The sequence below is a fragment of the Leptodactylus fuscus genome, chromosome 2, assembly GCF_031893055.1.
Source record: "Leptodactylus fuscus isolate aLepFus1 chromosome 2, aLepFus1.hap2, whole genome shotgun sequence".
Classification (NCBI taxonomy): Eukaryota; Metazoa; Chordata; class Amphibia; order Anura; family Leptodactylidae; genus Leptodactylus; species Leptodactylus fuscus.
Genome location: NC_134266.1, coordinates 156,121,350 through 156,148,608, shown reverse-complemented (window position 1 = coordinate 156,148,608; position 27,259 = coordinate 156,121,350).

Here is a 27,259-nt window from a genome sequence, read left to right as displayed (position 1 = left end):
ATTCCCCTTCCATCTCTGCCCCTAGGTTACTGAGATACACACAGATAGACACACACATATAGACAGACACACACATATAGACAGACACACACATATAGACAGACAAACACATATAGACAGACACATATAGACAGACACATACAGACAGACAGACACATACAGACAGACACATATAGACAGACACATATAGACACACATACAGACACATATAGACAGACAGACACATATAGACAGACACATATAGACAGACAGACAGACACATACAGACAGACACATATAGACAGACAGACAGACACATATAGACACACATACAGACATACATACAGACACACACATTCCCCCCTGCATCTTACATTCCCCAGTACCTTATGACACACACTCACATATCTCCATCTTCCTGCACTGTCCTGCTGGCACTAAGACACACCCCCTAGACACGCCTACCTAGTCAAGCTGTGCGGGCCGGTCTGAATCAGTCAGAGGGCCGGATATGGCCCGGGGGCCGGGCTTTGCCCAGGTCTGGTGTATTGGGTAAGTAGAGCAGATAAAAACCTTTTATATAACAGACTTTTTTTTTAAGACAAGCGCAGACTACAAGACCGCAATACAGAGTAACAACGACCCCTCCTTATGCCCAGACACAATTCAAATAACCCCATAGACTATAATGGGGTACGTGTGCTTGCCAGCACAGATATGTCTAGCTAAAATGGTTTTTTAAATACATACTTTTGTCTGAAGCCCCATGTTGCGGAAACAGCTTTTTTTTGTTGCAGATTTTGCTGCAGGTTTTTTTAGCCAAAGCCAAGAGTGGATTAAGCAGAAGGTATTTCCCTGAAGAGCTTCCTATATATCCATTACATTTGTAGCCATTCTTGGCTTTGGCTCAAATCTCAGCCTTATAGCAGGTTGAACAGCCCCGGGTAATGTTGATTCTACTGGGTATCAGATTAATGAAAAAAGGCTTTCGTGATGTCCTTGGTAAAAGGAGCAGGTTAAAGTGTATATGCTGCCACTATTTTTTAACACCTCTCTAACATACAGTATAATTGTTGTGCCACCTACAAATTGTATTGTGTTTATGTGAAAAATCCCCTGATGATACAGTTAGTCAAGTCAGCTAAGGATTTGTTTCCCTTTTCTCCGTATAATTCTCAGTGCTTTATAAAAGGTAGACCTTCAATTTAAATATTAGATATGCATCTCCTGAACATCCTGGGCCTGTGGCTACTCTGCAATGACTGTATGACTAGGAGGCTAGCCAATGCAGGATGTGGAATTTTATTCTTGACCATCCCTAAAGGTAAATCTATAAATAACATGCTACATTTAGTTTGAGTTAATTCCTATATACAGGTCTATCACAAAACTTCCCAGCCTTGCCTCTACTACCATAAAGTGAAATAGTTTTTATTTTGTTGTCCCCCTTCACTAAGTTGGCCCCTTATACTGCTGCTTTTAAGACAACTAACTCATAATGATGACAAAATATAGCGTCTCAAAGCTCTTTGGCTTCTTCTTCAGATATAACTAAAAGCAATTTCTGAAGGATGTATATTTATGTACAACAGGACACATAGGGATAGGATTTCAGGAGGGAGGGGTGAAGAGGCTTATTAGTATATACATGTAAACAATTCCCAGTTCCCAGGTTCTTATCTTTATGGCTGTCTTAGTTCAGTGATTTCTATAGAATTACATGAACCCATGTGAGACATTCATTCCATGTGTTAAATAGGGTCATGCTCTTGTATTCATAAATCCGTCTCTGTTTCCTTGATTTAAAATTCCCTCTTAAAACCAAAATTTTCATGTCATTGGTGATATTATGATCTTCATTGCAAATAATAGCAGTAAAAGAAAACTATGTAAGGGCTCGTTCGCATCTGCGTCCCAGCCTCCGTTCTGCAGGTTTCCATTTCCAATGATGTCACACGCCTCCTACGCTGTGACGCAGACATCCTGCGCGCTGTGATCCTGGGTGATGAAGAGGAGACGCCGGCTGCATCGTGCACTGCTAGGTGAGTCTAATTTTTTTTTTGCCCCTGCAACTTCTATTATTCCCCACAGTGGCCCACCCAGCCTCTATTATGCCTCACAGCAGCCCCTGCAACCTCTATTATACCTCACAGTGGCCCCTGCAACCTCTATTATGCTCCACAGTGACCCCTGCAATCTCTATTATGCTCCAGAGTGGCCCCTTCAACCTGTATTATACCCCACAGTGGCCCCTGCAACCTCTATTATGCCCCACAGTCTATGATGCCACTTTGAGGCATAATAAAGTTTGCAGAGGCCACTGAGGGGAAATGTGAGAGGTTAGTCAGAGATGTTGCCTGTAAGTCACAAAATGTTACTGCACTGTATTCACTGTATTATTACCATAACCTCCCCCCTGCCAGGGGAGGGGGGCATCTTTCTATCTTTCGTCTCAGGCAGAAGAGAGGCTAGGTTCACCACTGGATTTGGAGAAGTTTTACAGAATGTTTTTCAAGACTGACTTTCAAGACTGGTTGAATTGAGTCAGTGTACAAATAGTTGGGGTTATTGTTCACTTGCATACGGCAATATACTTCCTAATAGATTGATTATATATTCATACAAGTTTGTCTTTTCAGATGTCTGTTTTGTTTTTTACAGGATCCAATAAAATCCTGAAGAAGGAGAAAAACAGCCCAATAATACCGCTAGACTGTCCGCTGTGCCAGGAAAACAATGACTATGATGGTGCACTAAGTACTGGTCAGTCTATAACAGATCACTCAGAGATGTGACATCAGCTCTCATTTAGGGGGCTTTCACACGGAGTAAACGCAAGCTGATTATGGCAAAATACACGTGTAAAAACTACACATGTAAAAATCATACGCCCATTGACTTCAATGCCATTTTTTACACATGTAAAAAACGCGCCAAAAAACGTGCAAATAATGTCAATGGGAGTCTGATTTTTACACGTGTATTTTTTACACATGTACTTTGTCATAATCAGCTTGCGTTTACTCCGTGTGAACGGCCCCTTACTATTACTGCTGAGCCTGAATTTGTCTAAAACTGGAGCCTCTTAATAATTCAATGACGTCTACTGCCTGTGAGGGAATGGATTAAGGATGATGTAGGAAATGTCATTCTTAGGCTGGGTTCACACGGAGTATTTGGGTTCGTAATGTGGAACGTAGACGCGATCTTTTGCGGGCCGTATACAATCCCATTGTTTTCAATGGGAGGCGGTACCGTATACGCGACACTATTTTGCGGCCCCTGCAAAATCACGGCATTGAAAACAATGGGAGCATTTACGGCCCGCAAAAGATCCCGCGGCATCTACGTTCCACATTACGAACCAAAATACTCCGTGTGAACCCGGCCTTAATAGATTTCCCCCATTAACTCTTTTTACACCCAAACATAGATCCTGTATATGTGTATGTTGAATCAAACACAAATTTGAAGTGTTTATCCATAGATATAACATTCCCTTAATGTAATTGATTCTCTAGTGGAAAATATAGAATCATATATAACTCCTTACTAATCAGACACAAAAAATATTGCAACAACTCTCTGACTGGGGGAGGGGGACTCTGTACATCAGGTGCGAGGTAAAAATGAACCGACAGACTGAAAACACAGACCATCCTGCAGGCAGCAAATTGTAGAGCAGGAGGAGTTGAGCAGGCTGATATATAGTCTTATGGGAAAGGATTCAGTATAATTTACTCAGTTAAATCTCTGCTCATTTGGATTTAGGAGTCCAGTGGGTGGTCCTATGCAGGGAAAGCTTTCAGTTACAGATTAGGACCGCCGAATGGACCCCTCAACTCAAATGATCGAGTGTGTCATTCAAGATGGGGCTGAGTTTGCAACAGAATGCACTTGGATGATAAACGCAGCTTTACATAGAAGTACCAGTGGCCTAGGACTAGATGCTGCTATAGCTGCATCCATATACATAGTGTGTCACTACTCTAAGGGTGCTGCTATACGGTGCTCCTGGACACATACATTTATCACTAATTGAGGGCGGCACATGGACTTTCATTGCTTGTAATGGGAAATTATAGGTGCATCCCAGGAAATAGCAGTAAACGCATGTGTCCAGAATCATCTTGTAGTCGCACTTTTGTGTTCTGGTTTGTGGTCTATGACTTTAGTATAGTGGTCATCAGCCTTAGAATTATTGCCTGGCCCTCCAAGTACCTCATGTATGATTTTTCTAATTCAAAAAGGACCTTCCATGTCCTCCTGCAGATGTGGTTTTATATACCACTAGAAAGCTGACAGTACACTGAATTCAGTGCGCACTGTTGGCTTTCCCGTTCTCTGCCCCAGTGCTAGAGATATAGGTGCCGTTAGTTTCGGCATTAATAGCAATTATCCCTATCATGCCCCTCACATTAATCCCTGTGTGGCTCACATAAGGGTTACAGATATGTGAGATATATGGAGGTACTAATAAAGGACCTATATAATGAAGATATTTACTTAATTATTGCTTCCATATGTCTCAAATATCAGTATCCCTTATGAAAAGCACATGGGTTAATGTGAGGGACATGATGGGGTTAACTGTTATTAATATGAGGCACATGCTAACCTGTAATGCACATGACCAGACTTTGGATAAAAGTACAGACCTATACATTTCAATTGACCCATATATACAGCCATTTTTTTGTGGTTGTGTATCTGGGCCAAATTGAAGAGCTGAAAATTATGGAGCAGGTCCTATATCTGTCCTACACATACCCTATATCTGTCTGTATTTGTGGCCCTGTCAATTCATTTTGATGAGGTTTATTTCAACCAAAGCTAAAAATGGCTACAGAAGGAATGGGAAATATATAGGAAGCTTCTTATACGTCTACCTTCTGCGCAATGTACTTCTGACTTAAGCTCAGAATAACGCAGCAAAATATGCAACAAAAAAAGCTGTGTTTCCACAACGTGGGGGCCTCAGCCTTAGGCTAAAGACCCACATTGCAGAAACAGCTTTTTTCGTTGCAGATTTTGCTGTGTTTTTTGATCCAAAGCCAGGAGTGGATTGATCAGAAGGGAGACATATAAGAAGTGTCCTGTATATTTCTCATTCCTTTTGTAGCCATTCTTGGCTTTGATGGAAAAAAAACGCAACTAAATCTGCAAAAAAAAAAGCTGCATTTTTGCAATGTGGTGCCTCAGCCTTAGTGTGATTCTATTGGGTGGTGACACTGTAACCAGATGCAATTATAGCCAAATCCAGTTCCTGGGCACCAGTGACCAGTCACTTTCGTGTAAGTATGACACCCATTAATTCCTGGCTGGGGTTTTGCTGTTACTGCACCGCCAAGAATTAAATGTCAGTTAAAAAAAAAAAAAATCCGGCCTCCTCCACCCCTTAATAGCCGGCCAACTCGCACCTTTTCCTCTCACCCATGACAGTTCTGTAATGGACAAGAGGAAATCCTAATACCGGCAAGATTTTTTCTTTAATGACTGTATAGAGAGTATAACTCTGTATACAGTATTAAAAATACCATAGGCATGTGATCATCTGACTTCTTCCAACTCATGACAGCATCATAACGCGCTATCATAAATTTGAGGAAATCCACTTACCGGTGTAGTACACATGCCCATGATTAGACAGATCCTACTACTGCTCCTACTTACCACCGTCAGCTATGCAGGTCTTCTACTAGCTGGGTCCATTAGCGATGTACAGTGGTGTCTTCCTTAGCTGTGTCCTCTTCCTTGAAGATGATTCTCTTCAGTCCAGTGCCAGTCTTCGGTATTTTTGAAGAAGATTCCTGTCTTCGGTCTGTCTGTCCGTCTTCTGCCAGGAGCTCAGGGGAAATTTGCTCTGGTGACACTAGAGCCGATGTCTTGCAGAGGATTCATCAGGTGATGAATGAGAATCCTCTGAATTTGGCCTGATCTTTTGCTGGTATTCGTCTTTTCTTAGCCTCTGCTTTCTCCATTTTGGCCAAGTTGAAGCTTTTGGCGTCGCCACGAGGTACTGTTGGCTCTGGGATGTATGGTGGGGGCATCCGGAGCGCTTCCACAGAGGCCCAATGAATATCCTCGAAGAACTGATGGCTACGGATGTTGCCATTCACTCCTAAGCGCCTTGCAGGATCTTTCAGGAGGAGCTGAAAATGAGAAATAATATTATGAATATCTACAAATATCTTGCACACACACAAAAAAAATACAATCTCATTATTAATACAATGATGGTATGATGACCAGTGTGATGATATTTGTGCATAATACAGTGGTGGCATACTGACCTGTGTAATGATGTCTTCAGCGCCGGAGGGCATTGAGGTGTACAGTGTGGGATGGTACGTACACTCACTGGTAAGCATCATATTTAGGATGATGCCAAATGCATACCAGTCCACTCCGGCGCCATATTTCTCCTCTGCGAGCATCTCGGGAGCGATGAAGCCTTCAGTTCCAGCAAGTTCGGTGGCTGTGCAGTCTTCAAACATGTTCTCCAATGCGAGACCGAAATCTGTGATCTTTATGTGGCCCGACTCAGCCACCAAGATGTTCTCGGGCTTGAGGTCTCTGTGGATGACGCCTTTGTGATGTAGAAATTGGATTCCACAGACGAGCTCGGCAGCGTAGAATCTTGCACTGGGGATGTCAAGCCGCCCCTTCAGCTGCAGGAGTTGATCGAAGTCTCCGCAGCTCATATACTCCAGGCCTAGTAGAATAAGCATCTTCGTCTGAAATGCAAAGGCCGGATGGATGAGGAAGGGGCTCCCAGCTGCCAGCCGTAGGACTCTATGTTCAACCCACAAATCCTCCTCGTTGCTAGAAGACAGGAGGGATCTTTTGCTGATGATCTTCACAGCATACATGTGTTGGTTCGAAGCATCCTCAGCCAGAACGACTTTTCCAAAACTTCCTCGCCCGAGTATACGGTGGAATATCAATCTGTCTCTGATGTTACCGGAGATTGCACTTCTAGAGCAGGTTGGCCGGACGCCGCTGTCCTCTGTTAGAGGGGAGAATAATAGGAAAAATAAGAAGACAATTAAAACATGGCAATAGAAATTCTCTATTTATATCTCTATTAATAATATTAGTGGAACCATCTTATTTTGATATCAAAACCTGGGGATTATACAGAGAAGCACTCTGTTACATTGACAATACTAAACTGTTAATGCAGATGGGCCCATGGGGATTGGAACCGCCAGTCTTTTGACCCACAACTCCACATAACCAGACAAATGTCATTTTTAACTGTATCTGTGTCCTCAAAACCTGGAGGTAAGGACATTATTGTACTATAAGGGAGTATTAGCTTGCTCAAAGGTATGGCACTATTTTACTGTAATTTAGCGCTATTTTACTGTAATTCCCTCTCCATGCGCATTATCCTACCTCCATGTACCACACCGCTACCCCCCCTCCATGTACCACATCGCTGTCCTCCCTATGTGTACCACACCACTTTCCTCCTTCCATGTACCACACCATAGTTCTCCCTCCATGTACCAAATTTTTAGCATGTATTGCTGATGTGTGAAGATGCCTACAGCTGACTGGTATTTCTTTCTTTTACTGTGGACATGTGGGACTCTGTTACAGCCTGGGAACCTACAATCACCCACCTACCCCATGAGTTTATGAAGGCTTGGCAAGAGAGCAGCACACTGTCTACCTGGATGGCTTCAGACTTCTTTGGACAGTAGAACACAGTGGTAAGAAGAAAGGAGGAGGGCTTGTGATGAAGGACATTTGGGGCATTTTTTGTGGTTAAGGAACCATAGCGCTGATGCAAGATACCGAACTATTAGCTGTGAGCATGAGATCTCACTACCTACCAAGGAACTACCACATGTTATCGTGATAGCTGCATATGTCCCCCACCTCTGCAGAAAAAAAAAAAAAAAAAACGTTTCTGCCTGTTATATCTACATGCTGTAACCCCCCTCCTCGTGTCTTCCAACCACGGTCAGGCTGTATTATCAACATCAGTTCACACAGAGAACTAAATGATCCTGCAGTGTGTCTTGTTTCTTTCTTTTTAGTTGCTATAATTCCTAGTATTTCTCTATCTGCCATGAGCTTGCATGTGTTTCCATTCTTGTTATATACTACTGTACCATCCATGAAACTGTATCACTGAAATTTCCCCGTTGTGGGACTATTAAAGGATTATCTTATCTTATCTTAAATTGCTGTTCTCCCTCCATGTACCACACTACTGTCTTCCCTCCTTGTACAACACTAATCACTTTACATCACTGTCCTTCATCCATGTACCATACCACAGTCCTCCCTCCATGTACCACACCGCTGTCCTCTCAACATACACTACACCACAGTCCTCCTTCCATGTATCACAACACTCTCTTCCCTCTGTGTACCACACCATAGTCCTCCCTCCATGTACCACACCACTATTCTCCCACCATGTATCACACCGTGGTACTCCTTCCATGTATCACAGCACTGTCCTCTCTCCATGTACCACAACGCTGTCCTCCCTTCTTGTACCACACAACTGTCCTCCCTCCTTGTACCACACAACTGTCTTCCCTCCTTGTACCATACAACTGTCTTCCCTCCTTGTATCATACAACTGTCTTCCCTCCTTGTACTACAACACCATTTTTAGCTTGGAAAATTCACTTCATCACTGAAAAAAGCTCTGTATACCTGAAGCCACCACTAGTAAAAATTTTTGTGTAGTGAGCTCCCTCTCCTGGTGGCTACTGGAAAGCAATTTCATTCTGTTTGGAAGATGGAGAAGGTGGCCTGTGCCAGGGTCTCTGTCAAACATAGGCCCCATAGCAGCCACCTGGTCGGTTCTGCGAACAAGGGGGTGTTAAATCCATTGAGAAGAACAGTGAAGGCAGACACATTCCCTACTACAGTCATTTCAAAAGGAGTGCTGGAGATAGCTAGGTGCTGTATTTCCGGAATTCCTATTAAAATGGAGTGTGGGTGAGTCTGCATGCAACGCTATATTCTTGATGGGAGTAAAACACCCCCCATTCTCAGCATTGAAAGGGGGGGGGAGTTCTGATTGCTGTGATCAACAGTTTATGCTCTATTTTATGGAAATCAGATACACCTATACACACAGATATATACATATACACACTTATACATAGAGACACAAATGCATACAAATGCACACATATACACAAACACATTTACACAATAACATATATATGTGATCAAAGGTATCCAAACACCCCCAAAAACATACGTTTTTCATATTAGGTCATTGTGCTGCCACCTACTGCCAGGTACTCCATATCACCGACCTCAGTAGACATTAGACATCGTGAGAGAGCAGAATGGGGTGCTCCACGGAACTCACAGACTTCGAACATGGTCAGGTGCCACACATCACACAGGTCAATGCCAAACAACGCCTCGCTTGGTGTAAGGAGCGTAAACATTGGACGATTGAACAGTGGAAAAACGTTGTGTGGAGTGATGACTCACGGTATACAATGTGGCGATCCGATGGCAGGGTGTGGATATGGTGAATGCCCGGTGAATGTCATCTGCCAGCGTGTATAGTGCCAACAGTAAAATTCGGAGGCAGTGGTGTTATGGTGTGTGGTCGTGTTTTTCATGGAGGGGCTTGCACCCCTTGTTGTTTTGCGTGGCACTATCACAGCACAGGCCTACATTGATGTTTTAAACACCTTCTTGCTTCCCACTGTTGAAGAACAATTCAGGGATTGCGATTGCATCTTTCAACACGATCGAGCACCTGTTCATACTGCACGGCCTGTGGCGGAGTGGTTACACGACAATAAGGGTGAGTTCACACGGAGTAAAGTGCCGCGTGATGTGGCACGTAGACGCCGCGTGAGCTTTTGCAGGCCGTATACGCTCCCATTGATTTCAATGGGAGCCGGGATCGTATGTGGCCACGCAAAATCACGGCCGCAAAATAACGCGGAGTATACGATCACGGCTCCGATTGAAATCAATGGGAGCATATACGGCGCTCAAAGTCTCACACGCCATATACGTGCCACATCACGCGGCACGTTACTCCGTGTGAACTCCCGCTAACATAATGGACTGGCCTGCACAGAGTCCTGACCGGAATCCTATAGAACACCTTTGGGATGTTTTGGAACGCCGACTTCGTGCCAAGCCTCACCAACCTACATCGATACCTCTCTTCAGTGCAGCACTCCGTGAAGAATGGGCGCCATTCCCCAAAAAACCTTCCAGCACCTGATTGAACGTATGCCTGCGAGAGTGGAAGCTGTCATCAAGGCTAAGGGTGGGCTAACACCATATTGAATTCCAGCATTACCGATGGAGGGCGCCACAAACTTGTAAGTCATTTTCAGCCAGGTGTCCGGATACTTTTGATCACATAGTGTACATACACACACAGCCACATATACACACAGACAAATCTTCATTTGATTCTTGGCATTCAGTAAGCAGTACTGTTAGGCTGGGTTCACACTCGCGTCGGTGTCCGACAGCTAGTGTCCGTAGCCAGGGCCGGTTTTAGACAAAATGGGGTCCTGTGCAAAATTTAAAGTGGGGCCCACATAGTCACATTTTGTTAATTCAATGTGCCGCAGTGCCAATCACTGGTATTTACAGGGGTGTTCCTAATATCTTTTAACTGGTTGTTTGTAAATTTGTAAGTTTTTTTTTTTGCCTTGGAAAACTAGTTGCTTCTGGTCCTTATCTTTAAAGATCAAGTGCAAAAGCAACAAGGTACATGCCCTTCCCCACAGTAAAAAATGTTTATATACATACAGAGTTATCAAATATGACCACTATACCAGGACTAAATACTGTCACGTCACCCACTGACAGCTATACCAGGACTAAATACTGTCAGGTCACCCGCTGACCACTATACCAGGACTAAATACTGTCACGTCACCTGCTGACCGCTATACCAGGACGAAATACTGTCACATCACCTGCTGACCGCTATACCAGGACTAAATACTGTCACGTCACCTGCTGACCGCTATACCAGGACTAAATACTGTCACATCACACACTGACCACTATACCAGAACTAAATACTGTCAACATCACCTGCTGACTGCTATACCAAGACTAAATACTGTCACATCACACACTGACCGCTATACCAGGACTAAATACTGTCACATCATCCGCTGACTGCTATACCAGGACTAAATACTGTCACATCACACACTGACCACTATACCAGAACTAAATACTGTCAACATCACCTGCTGACTGCTATACCAAGACTAAATACTGTCACATCACACACTGACCGCTATACCAGGACTAAATACTGTCACATCACACACTGACCGCTATACCAGGACTAAATACTGTCAGGTCACCTGCTGACCGCTATACCAGGACTAAATACTGTCAGGTCACCCGCTGACCACTATGCCAGAACTAAATACTGTCATGTCACCCACTGACTGCTATACCAGGACTAAATACTGTCACGTCACCTGCTGACCGCTATACCAGGACTAAATACTGTTACATCAGCCATTGACCGCTATATCAGAACTAAATACTGTCACGTCATCCGCTGACTGCTATACCAGGACAAAATACTGTCACATCACCTGCTGACCACTATACCAGGACTAAATACTGTCACGTCACCTGCTGACCGCTATACCAGGACTAAATACTGTCATATCACACACTGACCACTATACCAGAACTAAATACTGTCAACGTCATCTGCTGACTGCTATACCAGGACTAAATACTGTCACATCACACACTGACCGCTATACCAGGACTAAATACTGTCACATCACCCACTGACCACTATACCAGGACTAAATACTGTCACGTCACCTGCTGACTGCTATACCAGGACTAAATACTGTCAGGTCACCCGCTGATCGCCATACCAGGACTAAATACTGTCAGGTCACCCGCTGACCACTATACCAGGACTAAATACTGTCACGTCACCTGCTGACCGGTATACCAGGACTAAATACTGTCAGGTCACCCGCTGACCGCTATACCAGGACTAAATACTGTCATGTCACCCACTGACCGCTATATCAGGACTAAATACTGTCATGTCACCCACTGACCGCTATATCAGGACTAAATACTGTCACAACACCCGCTGACCGCTATACCAGGACTAAATACTGTCACGTCACCTGCTGACCGCTATACCAGAACTAAATACTGTCACATCAGCCATTGACCGCTATATCAGAACTAAATACTGTCACGTCATCCGCTGACTGCTATACCAGGACTAATTACAGTCACGTCACCCACTGACCGCTATACCAGGACTACATACTGTCACATCAGCCATTGACCGTTATACCAGGACGAAATACTGTCACGTCACCTGCTGACCGCTATACCAGGACTAAATACTGTCACGTCACACACTGACCGCTATACCAGCACTAAATACTGTCACATCACACACTGACCACTATACCAGAACTAAATACTGTCAACGTCACCTGCTAACCGCTGTACCAGGACTAAATACTGTCACATCACACACTGACCGCTATACCAGGACTAAATACTGTCACATCACACACTGACCGCCATACCAGGACTAAATACTGTCACGTCACCCACTGACCACTATACCAGGACTAAATACTGTCACATCACACACTGACCGCTATACCAGAACTAAATACTGTCATGTGACCTGTTGACTGCTATACCAGGACTAAATATTGTAATATCACCCAATGATAGCTATACCAGGACTAAATATTGTCATGTCGCTAGCTATACCAGGACTAAATACTGTCATGTCATCCGCTGACCGTTATACCAGGACGAAATACTGTCACATCACTTGCTGACCGCTATACCAGGACTAAATACTGTCACGTCACCTGCTGACCGCTATACCAGGACTAAATACTGTCACATCACCCACTGACCACTATACCAGAACTAAATACTGTCAACGTCAGCTGCTGACTGCTATACCAGGACTAAATACTGTCACATCACCCACTGACCGCTATACCAGGACTAAATACTGTCACATCACCCACTGACCGCTATACCAGGACTAAATACTGTCAGGTCACCCGCTGACCACTATACCAGGACTAAATACTGTCACGTCACCTGCTGACCGCTATACCAGGACTAAATACTGTCAGGTCACCCGCTGACCGCTATACCAGGACTAAATACTGTCACGTCACCTGCTGACCGCTATACCAGGACTAAATACTGTCAGGTCACGCGCTGACCGCTATACCAGGACTAAATACTGTCACGTCACCCACTGACCGCTATATCAGGACTAAATACTGTCACGACACCCGCTGACCGCTATACCAGGACTAAATACTGTCACGTCACCTGCTGACCGCTATACCAGGACTAAATACTGTCACATCAGCCATTGACCGCTATATCAGAACTAAATACTGTCACGTCATCCGCTGACTGCTATACCAGGACTAATTACTGTCACATCACCCACTGACCGCTATACCAGGACGAAATACTGTCACATCACACACTGACCACTATACCAGAACTAGATACTGTCAACATCACCTACTGACTGCTATACCAGGACTAAATACTGTCACATCACACACTGACCTCTATACCAGGACTAAATACTGTCAGGTCACCCGCTGACCACTATACCAGGACTAAATACTGTCACGTCACCCGCTGACCACTATACCAGGACTAAATACTGTCAGGTCAGCCGCTGACCGCTATACCAGGACTAAATACTGTCACGTCACCTGCTGACCGCTATACCAGGACTAAATACTGTCAGGTCACCCGCTGACCGCTATACCAGGACTAAATACTGTCATGTCACCCGCTGACCGCTATACCAGGACTCAATACTGTCACATCAGCCATTGACCGCTATATCAGAACTAAATACTGTCACATCATCCGCTGACCGCTATACCAGGATGAAATACTGTCACGTCACCTGCTGACCGCTATACCAGGACTAAATACTGTCACGTCACCTGCTGACCGCTATACCAGAACTAAATACTGTCACATCACCCACTGACCGCTATACCAGGACGAAATACTGTCACATCACACACTGACCACTATACCAGAACTAGATACTGTCAACGTCACCTGCTGACTGCTATACCAGGACTAAATACTGTCACATCACACACTGACCTCTATACCAGGACTAAATACTGTCACATCAGCCATTGACCGCTATATCAGAACTAAATACTGTCACGTCATCCGCTGACTGCTATACCAGGACTAATTACTGTCACATCACCCACTGACCGCTATACCAGGACGAAATACTGTCACATCACACACTGACCACTATACCAGAACTAGATACTGTCAACATCACCTACTGACTGCTATACCAGGACTAAATACTGTCACATCACACACTGACCTCTATACCAGGACTAAATACTGTCAGGTCACCCGCTGACCACTATACCAGGACTAAATACTGTTACGTCACCCGCTGACCACTATACCAGGACTAAATACTGTCAGGTCAGCCGCTGACCGCTATACCAGGACTAAATACTGTCACGTCACCTGCTGACCGCTATACCAGGACTAAATACTGTCAGGTTACCCGCTGACCGCTATACCAGGACTAAATACTGTCATGTCACCCGCTGACCGCTATACCAGGACTCAATACTGTCACATCAGCCATTGACCGCTATATCAGAACTAAATACTGTCACATCATCCGCTGACCGCTATACCAGGATGAAATACTGTCACGTCACCTGCTGACCGCTATACCAGGACTAAATACTGTCACGTCACCTGCTGACTGCTATACCAGAACTAAATACTGTCACATCACCCACTGACCGCTATACCAGGACGAAATACTGTCACATCACACACTGACCACTATACCAGAACTAGATACTGTCAACGTCACCTGCTGACTGCTATACCAGGACTAAATACTGTCACATCACACACTGACCTCTATACCAGGACTAAATACTGTCACATCACACACTGACCCCCATACCAGGACTAAATACTGTCACGTCACCCACTGACCACTATACCAGGACTAAATACTGTCACATCACACACTGACCGCTATACCAGAAATAAATACTGTCACGCCACCTGCTGACTGCTAAACCAGGACTAAATACTGTCACGTCACCTGCTGACCGCTATACCAGGAAGAAATACTGTCACATCACACACTGACCGCTATACCAGGACTAAATACTGTCACATCACCCACTGACCGCTATACCAGGACTAAATACTGTCACGTCACCTGCTGACCGCTATACCAGGACTAAATACTGTCACATCACACACTGACCGCTATACCAGAACTAAATACTGTCACGTCACCTGCTGACCAGGGGTGAACCTACCCCTTTTGCCGCCTGAGGCGAACTACAGAAAGCCCCCCCCCAGGAGGGGGCGGAGCGAAGGGGTGTGGCGGAGCGAAGGGGGCATGGTGGAGTGAAGGGGGCGGGGCTTAGCGCCATTCGCAGGCAGAGAGCAGGCACGGAGAAGACCTGCTCTCTGCCTGAGCGTGAGGGGAGGCTGCTGGAGCAGCGCTGCTCCAGTGGCCTCCCCAAACCACCGCTCGGTGCTAAGCCAGTCCAGGACAGCTTGTCCTGGACTGGCTTAGGTAATCAAAAATGCCACCCTCCCTGGGGTCCTGACATAGCGCCGCCTGAAGTGCTCGCTTCAGGTCGCCTCATGGGAGGTGCGGCTCTGCTGCTGACTGCAAAACCAGGACTAAATACTGTCACATCACACACTGACCACTATAGCAGAACTAAATACTGTCACGTGACCTGCTGACTGCTATACCAGGACTATATATTGTAATGTCACCCGATGATAGCTATACCAGGACTACATACTGCCACGTCACCCGCTGATCGCTATACCAGGACTAAATATTGTCATGTCACTAGCTATACCAGGACTAAATACTGTCACGTCATCCGCTGACCGCTATACCAGGACTAAATACTGTCATGTCAGCCACTTACTACCAGATTCCCCTCTGCCCTCATAATACAACTCACAAATAGCTGTTTTTACTGTATAATGTTCCCTTCACAGCACCAAACTCTTCATGATTATCAGTTTCCTCCATTCCCCATATGAAGAACATAACCAGACCGCTTTTATTTGCAGATGCAGCTCATAATGGCAGCCAGCAATTAAAGAGGACCTTTCACCATTTTTCACACAGGCAGTTCTATATACTGCCGGAAAGCTGACAGTGCGCTGAGTTCAGCACACTGTCGGCTTTCCCGATGTGTGCCCGGTGTGAAGAGCTTACGGCCCGGTACCGTAGCTCTTCTATGGTCAGAAGGGCGTTTCTGACTGTTAGCCAGAGACGTCCTTCTGCCTCGCGGCGCCAATCGCGCTGTGCTGTGGAGCGGGGAGGAACTCCCCCCTCCCTCCCTGATAATGCTCGTCTATGGACGAGCTTTATAAGCAGAGGGAGGGGACGGTCCCGTTTTTAAATAAGAGCATTAAAACATATATGCTAATCGTACCTGAATGTGCACCATGGGCGGGGATGCACGGTGCGACGTCAGCTTCAGGCACGCCTACCTCTTCTGTCTTCTTGTAGTGATGCCCTCTGGTTCCGTGTCTTCTTCCGTCTTCTTGCGCAGACTCACTCGCCATTTTACTTAATGGCAGTTTGTGAGTGTACTGTGCAGTAGTGCTCCGGAGGGAAGCGCTACTATGCAGGCGCGGGATTTGACAAGAAGACGGAAGAAGACACGGAACCAGAGGGCGTCACTACAAGAAGACAGAAGAGGTAGGCGTGCCCGAAGCTGACGTCGCACCGTGCATCCCCACCCATGGTGCACGTTCAGGTACGATTAGCATATGTGTTTTAATGCTTTTATTTAAAAATGGGACCGGGGTTTAATATAACATTTACGGTGCCTGACTAGCCTTTTTAAAGGCTATTCACGCATATGTGGGGCTCTATTAGCATAATTTTGCTGATAGGGCCCCTTTAAGCAGGTTCTTCCTAGGAGTCATGTACTCCTCACTTGTGAGTGCGGCTAACAATGACATACACGGCACCTCTGCAAGTTGGACAATTGTCCTGGACAACCAGAGAACTGATTCAGGTGAAGTGTATTTGAAGAGAACCTTTCATGTCCTCAGAGATGTGTGGTATTATATATTGCTAGTCAGTTTTGCCAGTATTCGCCATGATGGAGATATTGGTGCAGTTAGTTTTGGCACCGATATCTCTCCACTGTTGGAAAGGTATAGGACAGCTATAGGACCTGCTCCATAATTTGCAGCTCTTCAATTTGGCCCGGGCACACAGCCACAAAAACAACGGCCATGTGTACGGGACCATTGAAATATAATAGTCCATAATTTTATCCACAGTTGAGGATAAAAATTATGGTCATGTGCATTACAATTTAGTAACTCCATGTGCCTCATATTAATAGTAGTTAACCCCATCATGACCCTCACATTAACCCCTGTGTTTTTCACATACGAGTTACGGATAGGTGAGAGACATGGAGGTAATAAGTATCTTCATTATTAGTACCCCCACATGTCTCACATATTAGTAACTCTTATGTGAGGTACACAGGGGTTAATGTGAGGGACATGATGGGGTAAATTGCTATTAATATAAAGTACATGGCGTTACTAAAACTAAATTAATCACCCCAAATGCCTGACATTAATAAGCATAGTGACTCTAGCATGTACCTGGTGGTTTCTTTTTATACTTTCACTTTGCTGGAGCCCTCCTCGGCAACTTCTCTTGTGTGCAGGACTGCAGGAGTTTGGCAGGGTTCATCTTCTGTATAGGGATAAGCCCCGCCTCCTGGGCTCTCTTCAGCACTCTCATTGGTGGACCAAAGGCAGCCAAAGAAGGGATGGGGGAGGGAGCCTCCTGAGAGCGCAGAATGGAGCTTCCTCTATCATAGCTGCAGCTCCTGTGCTGGCTGCTGTATGTTAGCTGTTGTTGCAGGTACACATGGTGTCCTTCCAACATATACTTCCAGCACCAGGAGGCCCGTACAGGTGCTGGGGCCCTGGGCAATTGCCCAGTTTGCCCTCCCCTAATGCCAGCCCTGTCCGTAGCTAATGTCCACACAAGATTTTAGCAATGGACACTAGCTTTACAACTTCCATTACTTTAAATGGGATATTATGTAGTGTCCTTTAAGGACACACACGCCTAAAGGACACTACATAATATCCCATTTAAAATAATGGAAATTGTAAATGGACACAGCTAGTGTCCATTGCTAAAATTTTGCGCGGACATTAGCTACGGACACTAGCTGTTGGACACCTACGCTAGTGTGAACCCAGCCTTACCTATTATCAAACAACTGGGTTTTATCTACATACATAACATTACTGTGTGTAAGTGATATTTTAAATAAAGTTAATAAAACAAAACAACTGTCACTAGATGATATTGTCATTTTGTCAATAAAGTTTACTATTAGAAATAAAAAAAAAAAGTAAAGCATCCATAGAGGAGACATGGAGGAGATTGTGGAGCTGTTTGGCCACAGACATGGTGAGGTGTTGTAGTGATATATTGTGGATGTTCTGCCCCTCAAATTACTATTCGCCTGTCACATACCTGGACAGCACTAACTGGATACCAGAGGTCACATGATGTGTCTGGTGGGTCATGACTGAGACTATGACTGATTTAAAGGGGCTCTATGAGCAAAATCGTGCTGATAGAGCCCCACATATGCGTGAATAGTCTTTAAGAAGGCTATTCAGGCATTGCTAAAGTTATATTAAACTACCCCCCCCCCCCCCCCCCCGTTTTAAAATAATAACCTAAAACAGAATATATTCAACTTACCGAATGTGCACGGTGGGCGGGCATTCAGGGTCCGCCGTCTTCTTCGGCCACGCCTACTCTTCCAGCAATGTCCTCAGGTCCCGTCTAACTCACGTACTGACATTGATAAAAAATGGCGCAGTAGCATGCTGCTTCTACTACTGCGCATGCACCCGCGCCATTTTTTATCAATGTCAGTTCGCGAGTTAGACGGGACCCGAGGACATCGTTAGAAGAGGATGCGTGGCTGAAGATGACGTCGGACCCTGAATGCCCGCCCACCGTGCACATTCAGTAAGTTGAACATATTCTGTTATAGGATTTTATTTTAAAACGGGGGGGGGGGGGGGGGGGTGTAGTTTAATATAACTCTAATAGCCTTTTCACACATATATGGGGCTCTATCAGCATGATTTTGCTGATAGAGCCCCTCTAAAGGGCCATACACTCATACAAGACTTGTAAGTGAACATGAAGTTAACAAGAGGGCTGTTTAAACTATAGTTGCCAATCCACCAAGGAAATGGGCATGGCCAGACACAAGGGGGCATAGTTGGTGGTCATTCCTGGGTGTGTAATGGTGTTGTAAGTTGGTTTGTGGTTGGGTGAGGGGGAGGGGCTAAAGTCTCCCAGAATTTTGTTGGCAACATAAAGGGGTTTCTAGGCCTATGATATTGAGCTTCACCTCCTCTTCTCAGAAAGTGACATCATATCTATGCTGCAGCTCAGTCCCATTCAAATGAGTAGGGCTCAGCAGTATCATGGTTATGTGACCAACAGATATGATACCACTGCCTAAGAAGAGGAAGTGGAGATCAGTATCCTAGTCCTGGACAACTCCTTTTAGACACTTATTTGTCTTAATAAGTTATATGGGAGGGGTAACATGCACCTTGAAGGGGATGTCCAGGCCTATGATAGTGAGCTCCACTTTATCTTTTCAGGAAGTGACATCACACTCATGCTGTAGCTCAGTCCCATTCAAATGAATAGGGCTCAGCTGCAGCATTGTCGTATGACGAACAGACGTGATGTAATTGCCTGAGAAGAGGAAGTGAAGCTTACTATCCTAGTCCTGGACAACCCCTTTAAGATGAATGCTACCTCACCTATATAACTTATTAAGTCCAGGTATATGATATTGAGCTCCAGTTACTCTTTTCAGTGACATCACAACCATTTGATACGTGACCCTGCAACAGTTGAGCCACATTCATTTGAATGGGACTGAGCTGCAGCTTGGCCATGTGACCAAAGGACATGATGTCAATTCCTGAGAAGAGGAAGTGGGGCTCAGTATCATATACCTGGATAACCACTTTAAAATGTGAACAGACATCTAACATTACTATTAAGTTGCATGTACAGACAGCTGAAATTTCAGTCATATAAACCAGTCACTATAAGTATAACCATACAGTCAATAATATCAGTGAGTGATGCATCATGTGAACAGGCACTTAGTATCCTCCACTATATTGCATGCACTTACTGCTGGATTTCCATCAAAGTGACCAGCATGGATATATGTACAATGACATGAGTACATGACGCATTGTGTGAACAGATACCCAGTGTCCTCTACAGTCTGCATGCACAGAAAGGGAAAACTTCAACCAAATAAAACATTTATTATAAACAGAAAAATAAGTATAAATATACACGGAGTAGCATCAATAAATAACTTGCCATTTGAACGCGCACCTAAAACCACCACAAAATTGCATCAAACTAGCAAGTAGGCCAAAAAGGCAGTTCATAATGTATCACAGATTAAAAAATGTTTTAGTCCTGGAAACCACTATAAATGGAGTCTGTCCAGTCTAAAATGTCTCCAAACCAATATGCACTTGTCAGATAATTTGCATGGCCATGAGAAGATGATCATCTCTGCATCACTTTACTGGTTTGTGGACCATATTATAGGGCCCTTCTTGGCTCTGTTATTGTGTTTTGGAAATGATAGATTTTATTTCATGGTGAATGCCCTAGTACCCCTAGTATCTAAATACCCTGACCAAGGCAGAATGCCATGTTACTGCCGCCAGCTAACTTAGCCCCCAGGGTACATGTCCCGCTAGCACTCTCCCTCCTTACCCCCTAGTCATAGTACAGCTGTAAAGGTGATGTGTAAATCTAGAATATTCTTACTTCTGGTTGTCTGGTTGCAATAGAACTGGAGAGGTGCTAACCTGATACTACGAAAATAGCCCTATAAATAAATTATATGTATGTATGTATGTATATATGTATGTATGTATGTGTGTGTGTATGTATATATATATATGTATGTATGTATGTATGTGTGCATGCACCTACCTGAGACTCTCTGGTCTTCGGGCCGGTCTTGGGGCTTCTGGACATCTTCACCGGCCTTCTGTGCTTCAGTTGAAGAGGTCTTCATAAATCTTCTCTTCTTGGCACATTTCCGGTGAGTAGTCACATCTTCCTTCTCATCCTGAATCGTAGAAGACATCTTGGGGGAGCCGGGTGGGACGGTTCTTTTCCTCTTCTTAGATGTCTTCGTATCTTCATCCAGTAGGGTCAGGACGGTACATCGCTTCTTCTTTCCTTCCTTCCTGATGATGAAGTCCTTTTCTTCATCCTTCATGTCCTGCTCATCAGCCGATGAGGACAGGACAGCACGCCGTTTTTTTGGTGCTTTATCCATGATGCTCTGTACATCAGCCGATGAAACAGAGGTAGGTCTTCTTCTCTTCACTCTTCTTCTCCTCAAAACAATCGCCGCTTCCTCCAAATCCATGAAAACGCTTTCGAAATAGTCAGTCGATCCTCCAACGTCGCCAATCAAATCCAACTGTCACTGTCACCTGCCAGTCACCGTTCATGCACATACATGAGACTGGCCGCACGGCTGGCACTGGTCAGGTGATCAGTAACTGACCATTACAGCTCGGCCATTGACTTATATTATACATTATACATGAACTGATATGTTCTAATACATTGTAATGGATTTCATTTTAATTCATAGCAATGTAAATGTGGCACAAACATCTGCCATACTTATGTAAGCTGTGTTCTGTGACATGTATGACAACTGTAATACAAATACATTACATGGGAGACCAAACAACGTGTAATGGTTACACTAAATACAATGCGGTGAGAAATGGCCAATATATTATCTAGCATGCACCATGGGGTGAAATTTGGTGGGATTTGCTCCACAATTTGCTTTGTGAAATATAATTCTATACACTATTGATTTATGAGCCCATTTTATCTCTTTTACTGAGATTTCTGACACAATCAATAAAAGTTATATAAGTTGCTCCCCTCAGGAAACTGACCATTGTTTATAAGCAGAGCTGGGATAAGGGGTTGGAAATGTAGACGGCCATCCAGGACACTAGGGGGTGTAAACTCCTAAATGTAGGCCATACATAATTGATTGTGGGGGCCAAGATACAGTGCATGGTATTAGAAGCAGATGCTCCAGGCCCTCTATAGTGCTGGGAAACCATTACTGTAGCTCATAGACATCAATAGGAACTGATCTATAGTAATGGTGCCTGCTTCAGCTCCTTGCACTGTATAGTACAGGAACTAGACCTTAGCCCCTGACCAATCAGATATTTTTAAAAAAATCCCCCTTAGGCTGGGGTCCCACATTGGATAATCGCCGCAATTTTTAATACTTTAGTGCAGAAAAACATCCACAGTGGAAATGCTGCAATTTGAAAAACTGTTGCGTTTTTGCAAATCACAGCATGTCAATTATACCTATACTGCTTGCGTTGCCCATATAGGTATAATAGGGATAGAAAGAGCGCTGTGTAAAAACATGTGATGCATTTATGCCGCATTATTTTCCTTAGTGATGTTTGGCGCCGGTTCCCATGCGTGCTATAGGAACCAGTATCTTAAGGGGCCCATCTTCACTGTATGTTACTTCAGGTGTCTGATGATTGGGAGGACTATTGTTCGGACCCCAATTGAGTATAAGCCTGGGGTCCTAAATACTCTGTTTCAATGGAACAGTGCTCACGCATCTCTGCAAGCTCCATAGACTTGGAATGAAGAAGCAGCATACGTGTGCAAGGGAGAGCGGACATGGGGCACTCATTTTTATGGTTGTGGTGGTGGAACTCCAGCAGTCAGACACTTATCTCCAATCCCGGAGATAAGATGCATAGACGATGAATCAAGGTGAGAATTCTCAGGCAGTTCTCTTCCATGACTCTATGGGCAGTATTTCCATGACATACTGTCTATCCATGCAATTACAGAACTTCTTGAGGAGTGGGGATAGGGGCCATTTATCTAGAAGATCAGAACCAGTGAACTGATAATGGAACATGGCAAAGGGAGGGAAAGATTGTGGAGTCAAAAGAAAATGGCAAAAACTACAATGAACAGAAAGATAATAGAAGGTTCCAGACAAAACCAGCAGTTTATTTATAATATCTATTACACCCCTATTCACTGCCGCACTTCTCAGGAAGCTCGGCATGGAGGGGCGCTGGTCTGCGTGTTTTCCGTCATGCCCTAGGCCATTAATATATGCTGCCGCTCAGTGGCGTAACCAGGAATGGCGGGGCCCCGTGGCGAACTTTTGACATGCAAACCCCCCCCCCCCCGACCAACGCCAGAGATCTCGATCAACCGAACCCCCCTCCCCCGCTTTTCTGCGCACACAGTATTATGCCCAATAGTGGCCCCTGCACGCAGTATTATGCCCCATAGTAGTCCTAGCACACAGTATTATGCCCCGTAGTGGCGCCTGCACACAGTATTATGCTCGATAGTGACCCTTGCACACAGTAGTATGGCCATATTGGCAACTGAAAACAATATTATGCCCCATAGTGGCCCCTGCACACACAGTATTATGCTCCATTGTGGCCACCCATGAACAATTATTATACTCTGGGGTCTTTTCAGACCCCAGAGTATAATAATTGGAGACCCAGAGGGGATAAAAACATAAAAAACACTGTTACTTACCTATCCCTGCACTCTCCGCCGCTGTCGGCGATCTTCGGGACATCATATGACCGGGGGGCCTGCGTTGCGACGCATATGGACTCAGGTCCCGGTCATGTGACGTCAGGGACATCTCGCAAGTAGGCCCAAAGCCTGCCCGGAGAGATAAGTAACACTGTTTTTTATGTTCCATTACCTCTCCTGGGCCTCCAATCATTATACTCGGGGGTCTGAAAAGACCCTGGAGTATAATAGTGCTTGTGTCGCCCGCAGCATCACTTACTGATCCCGGCCACTGCCAGGTTCGGTAAGTAAGTAGGGCCCGTAATGGCCTATAAAACTCCCCAAAAAACACAGCGGTAGTGGCTGTCGCCGGGCCCCCTAATGTCCCGGGCACTGTGGCAGACACTACGGCTGCTACCCCGGTAGTTACGCCCCTGCCGCTCCTCCTGATAGTAATGTCTCAGGCTGCACTGTTAACTAGATCGGCATCTGCAAGACACTGATCTAGCTAAATCTAATTATGTTACTGTAGACCAGGGGTCTCAAACTCGCGGCCCGCGGGCCGCATGCGGCCCCCCGAACAATTTTGTGCGGCCCGCACAAGCCTAGGGACGCCGGATCCAAGTTGAATCCGGACGTTTCACCATTTTGCCCACAGGCAGTTTTATATACTGCCGGAAAGCTGACAGTGCGCTGAGTTCAGCACACTGTCGGCTTTCCCGATGTGGGCCCAGTGTGAAGAGCTTACGGTGCCGGTACCATAGCTCTTCTATGGTCAGAAGAGCGTCTCTGACACTAAGTCAGAGACGTCCTTCTTCACAGCACAGCCAATCGCGCTGTGCTGTGAGAGCCGGGAGGAACGCCCCCTCCCTATGCTCGCAGTACTCGTCCATAGACGAGCATTATCAGGGAGGGAGCGTTCCTCCCGGCTCTCACAGCACAGCACGATTGGCTGTGCTGTGAAGAAGGACGTCTCTGACTGAGTGTCAGAGACGCTCTTCTGACCATAGAAGAGCTATGGTACCGGACCGTAAGCTCTTCACACTGGGCCCACATCGGGAAAGCCGACAGTGTGCTGAACTCAGCGCACTGTCAGCTTTCCGGCAGTATATAGAACTGCCTGTGGGCAAAATGGTGGAAGGTCCTCTTTAAACATTGAGGTGGAATGAAGGGGCTCATGACACTGGGGGCAGACGAAGGGAGGGGGGAGAACGGCATGACACTGGGGCAGAAATGGAGGGACATGAATCTGGGGGCAGAGATGGGGGGGACATGAAACTGGGGGCAGAAATGGAGGGACATGAATCTGGGGCAGAGATGGGGGGACATGAATCTGGGGGCAGAGATGGGGGGACATGAATCTGGGGGCAGAGATGGGGGGACATGAATCTGAGGGCAGAGATGGGGGGACATGAATCTGGGGGCAGATGAAGGGTGTATATGTAACTGGGGGAAAGATGGAGGGGGGACATATAGTTTACGGGTGACTGTAGGAGGATTATACAGTGTGGGGGCACATGAAAAATGAATGGGCGGAGTCAACATAAAAGTGGGTGGAGCTAAATTTGCCGCGGTGCGGCCCGCCGACTGGCTGGGATCTTGCTCTGCGGCCCACATGCTGAGTTGAGTTTGAGACCCCTGCTGTAGACACTGAGAAGACAGACAGACAACACGTCTGCTGCTCAGTGTAGGAGGAGCGATGCTATGACGTCACGCCCCTCCTAGGCTGAGACGCAGACGTTATGTGTGTTGTGATCCCAGGTAATGAAGAGGAGATTCTGGCTGCATCAAGGGCGAGGTAGCTCAGTATAACTTTTTAAAAAATTTTAAGGGGTCGTTAGGAGGGGGCAGGTTATACCGGTATATTAGCAGGTGTTATTTACATAGGGATATTATTAATACAAGGGAGGGGTATTTTAAATTCCCCCTTATATTAATAATGCCCCTCAGCCCCTCATATTCTTTATATAAATACGCCCCGCACCTTGTATTAATAATGCCCCTAATAGCCTTAATACACTGCTCAAAAAAATAAAGGGAACACTCAGATAACACATGTAGAGATGAGCGAACGCCATTCGATCGAATACAGATTCAATCGAATATCAGGCCATTCGGGATATTCGATTACAATCGAATACAAGGCCGCAAACGCAGTAAAAATTTGTATCCCCTCCCACCTTCCCTGGCGCGTTTTTTGCACCAATAACAGCGCAGGGAAGGTGGGACAGTAACTACGATAACGTAGGCAGTGAAAAAAATCGGAAAAAGGAATTGGCGGCCGGAAACAGATAACTTCCAATTTAGACGAATGGTGGATTTACCATTCGACTAATTTGGGACTGTGATCTATGTAACTGTGAGACAGGGACAGATCTACAGGCAGGGTTAGCTAGGGATTACCTTTAAGATAAGATAAGATATTCCTTTAATAGTCCCACAATGGGGAAATTTCAGTGATACAGTTTCATAGATGGTACAGTAGTATATAACAAAAGAGAAACACATAGAAGCTCATGGCAGATAGAGAAATCCTAGGAATCATAGCAACTAAAAAGGAAAGAAACACAGACACACTGCAGGATCATTTAGCTCTCTGTGTGGATTGATGTTAATAATAATAATAATAATACAGCCGAATGTGGTTGGAGGGCACGAGGAGGGGGGTCACAGCATGTAGATATATCAAGCAGAAAACATTTTTGCAGAGGTGGGGGACATAGTCAGCTATCATGATAACATGTGGTAGTTCTTTGGTACGTAGTGAGATCTCCTGCTCACAGCTGATAGTTCGGTATCTTGCATCAGCACTATTGTCCATTAACCACAAAAAAAAATGCCTCAAATGTCCTTCATCACAAGCCCTCCTCCTCCTCCTTCCTTCTTACCACTGTGTTCTACTTCCCCAAAGAAGTCTGAAGCCATCCAGGTATACATGGTGCTGCTCTCTTGCCAAGCTTCCATAACTCCTGGGGTAGGTGGGTGGTGGTAGGTTTCCAGGCTGTAGCAGAGTCCCACGTGTCCACAGTAATAGAAAGAAATACCAGTCAGCTGTAGCATCCTCACACATCAGCAATAGACGCCAAAAATAATCTCCTTGAACGAAGAAGTCCACACTTCCATGTAGGTCTCTCATCCATGCCGCATGGTGTCCATGCTGTCCTAGCTCTGGGGGGATGGTAATAGGCACATGTGTACACACAGGAAACCAGCTGAACCAGGTCTTGAGTACATGCTTTACAATACAAACAAAAGGAAACAAAATACTCCACAAGGTCTTCCATTCGATTTATAGTTGCTAATTCATAGTGCTAGTTTGCTTGGTTACAGGATTTTTGAAGATACAGAGAAAAAGAGTGAAAAAGGAAAGATAAAGGTTGCTCCCAGCTTGGAGCCCTGCATCAGGCAGCCAGCCACTCAGGGGGGCGGCGCCAGGGGGAATGTTACACACACAACTCTTTGGGGCTCTATCTTGTCGGGATCCCTGTCAGCTTGCGATATGCGCGA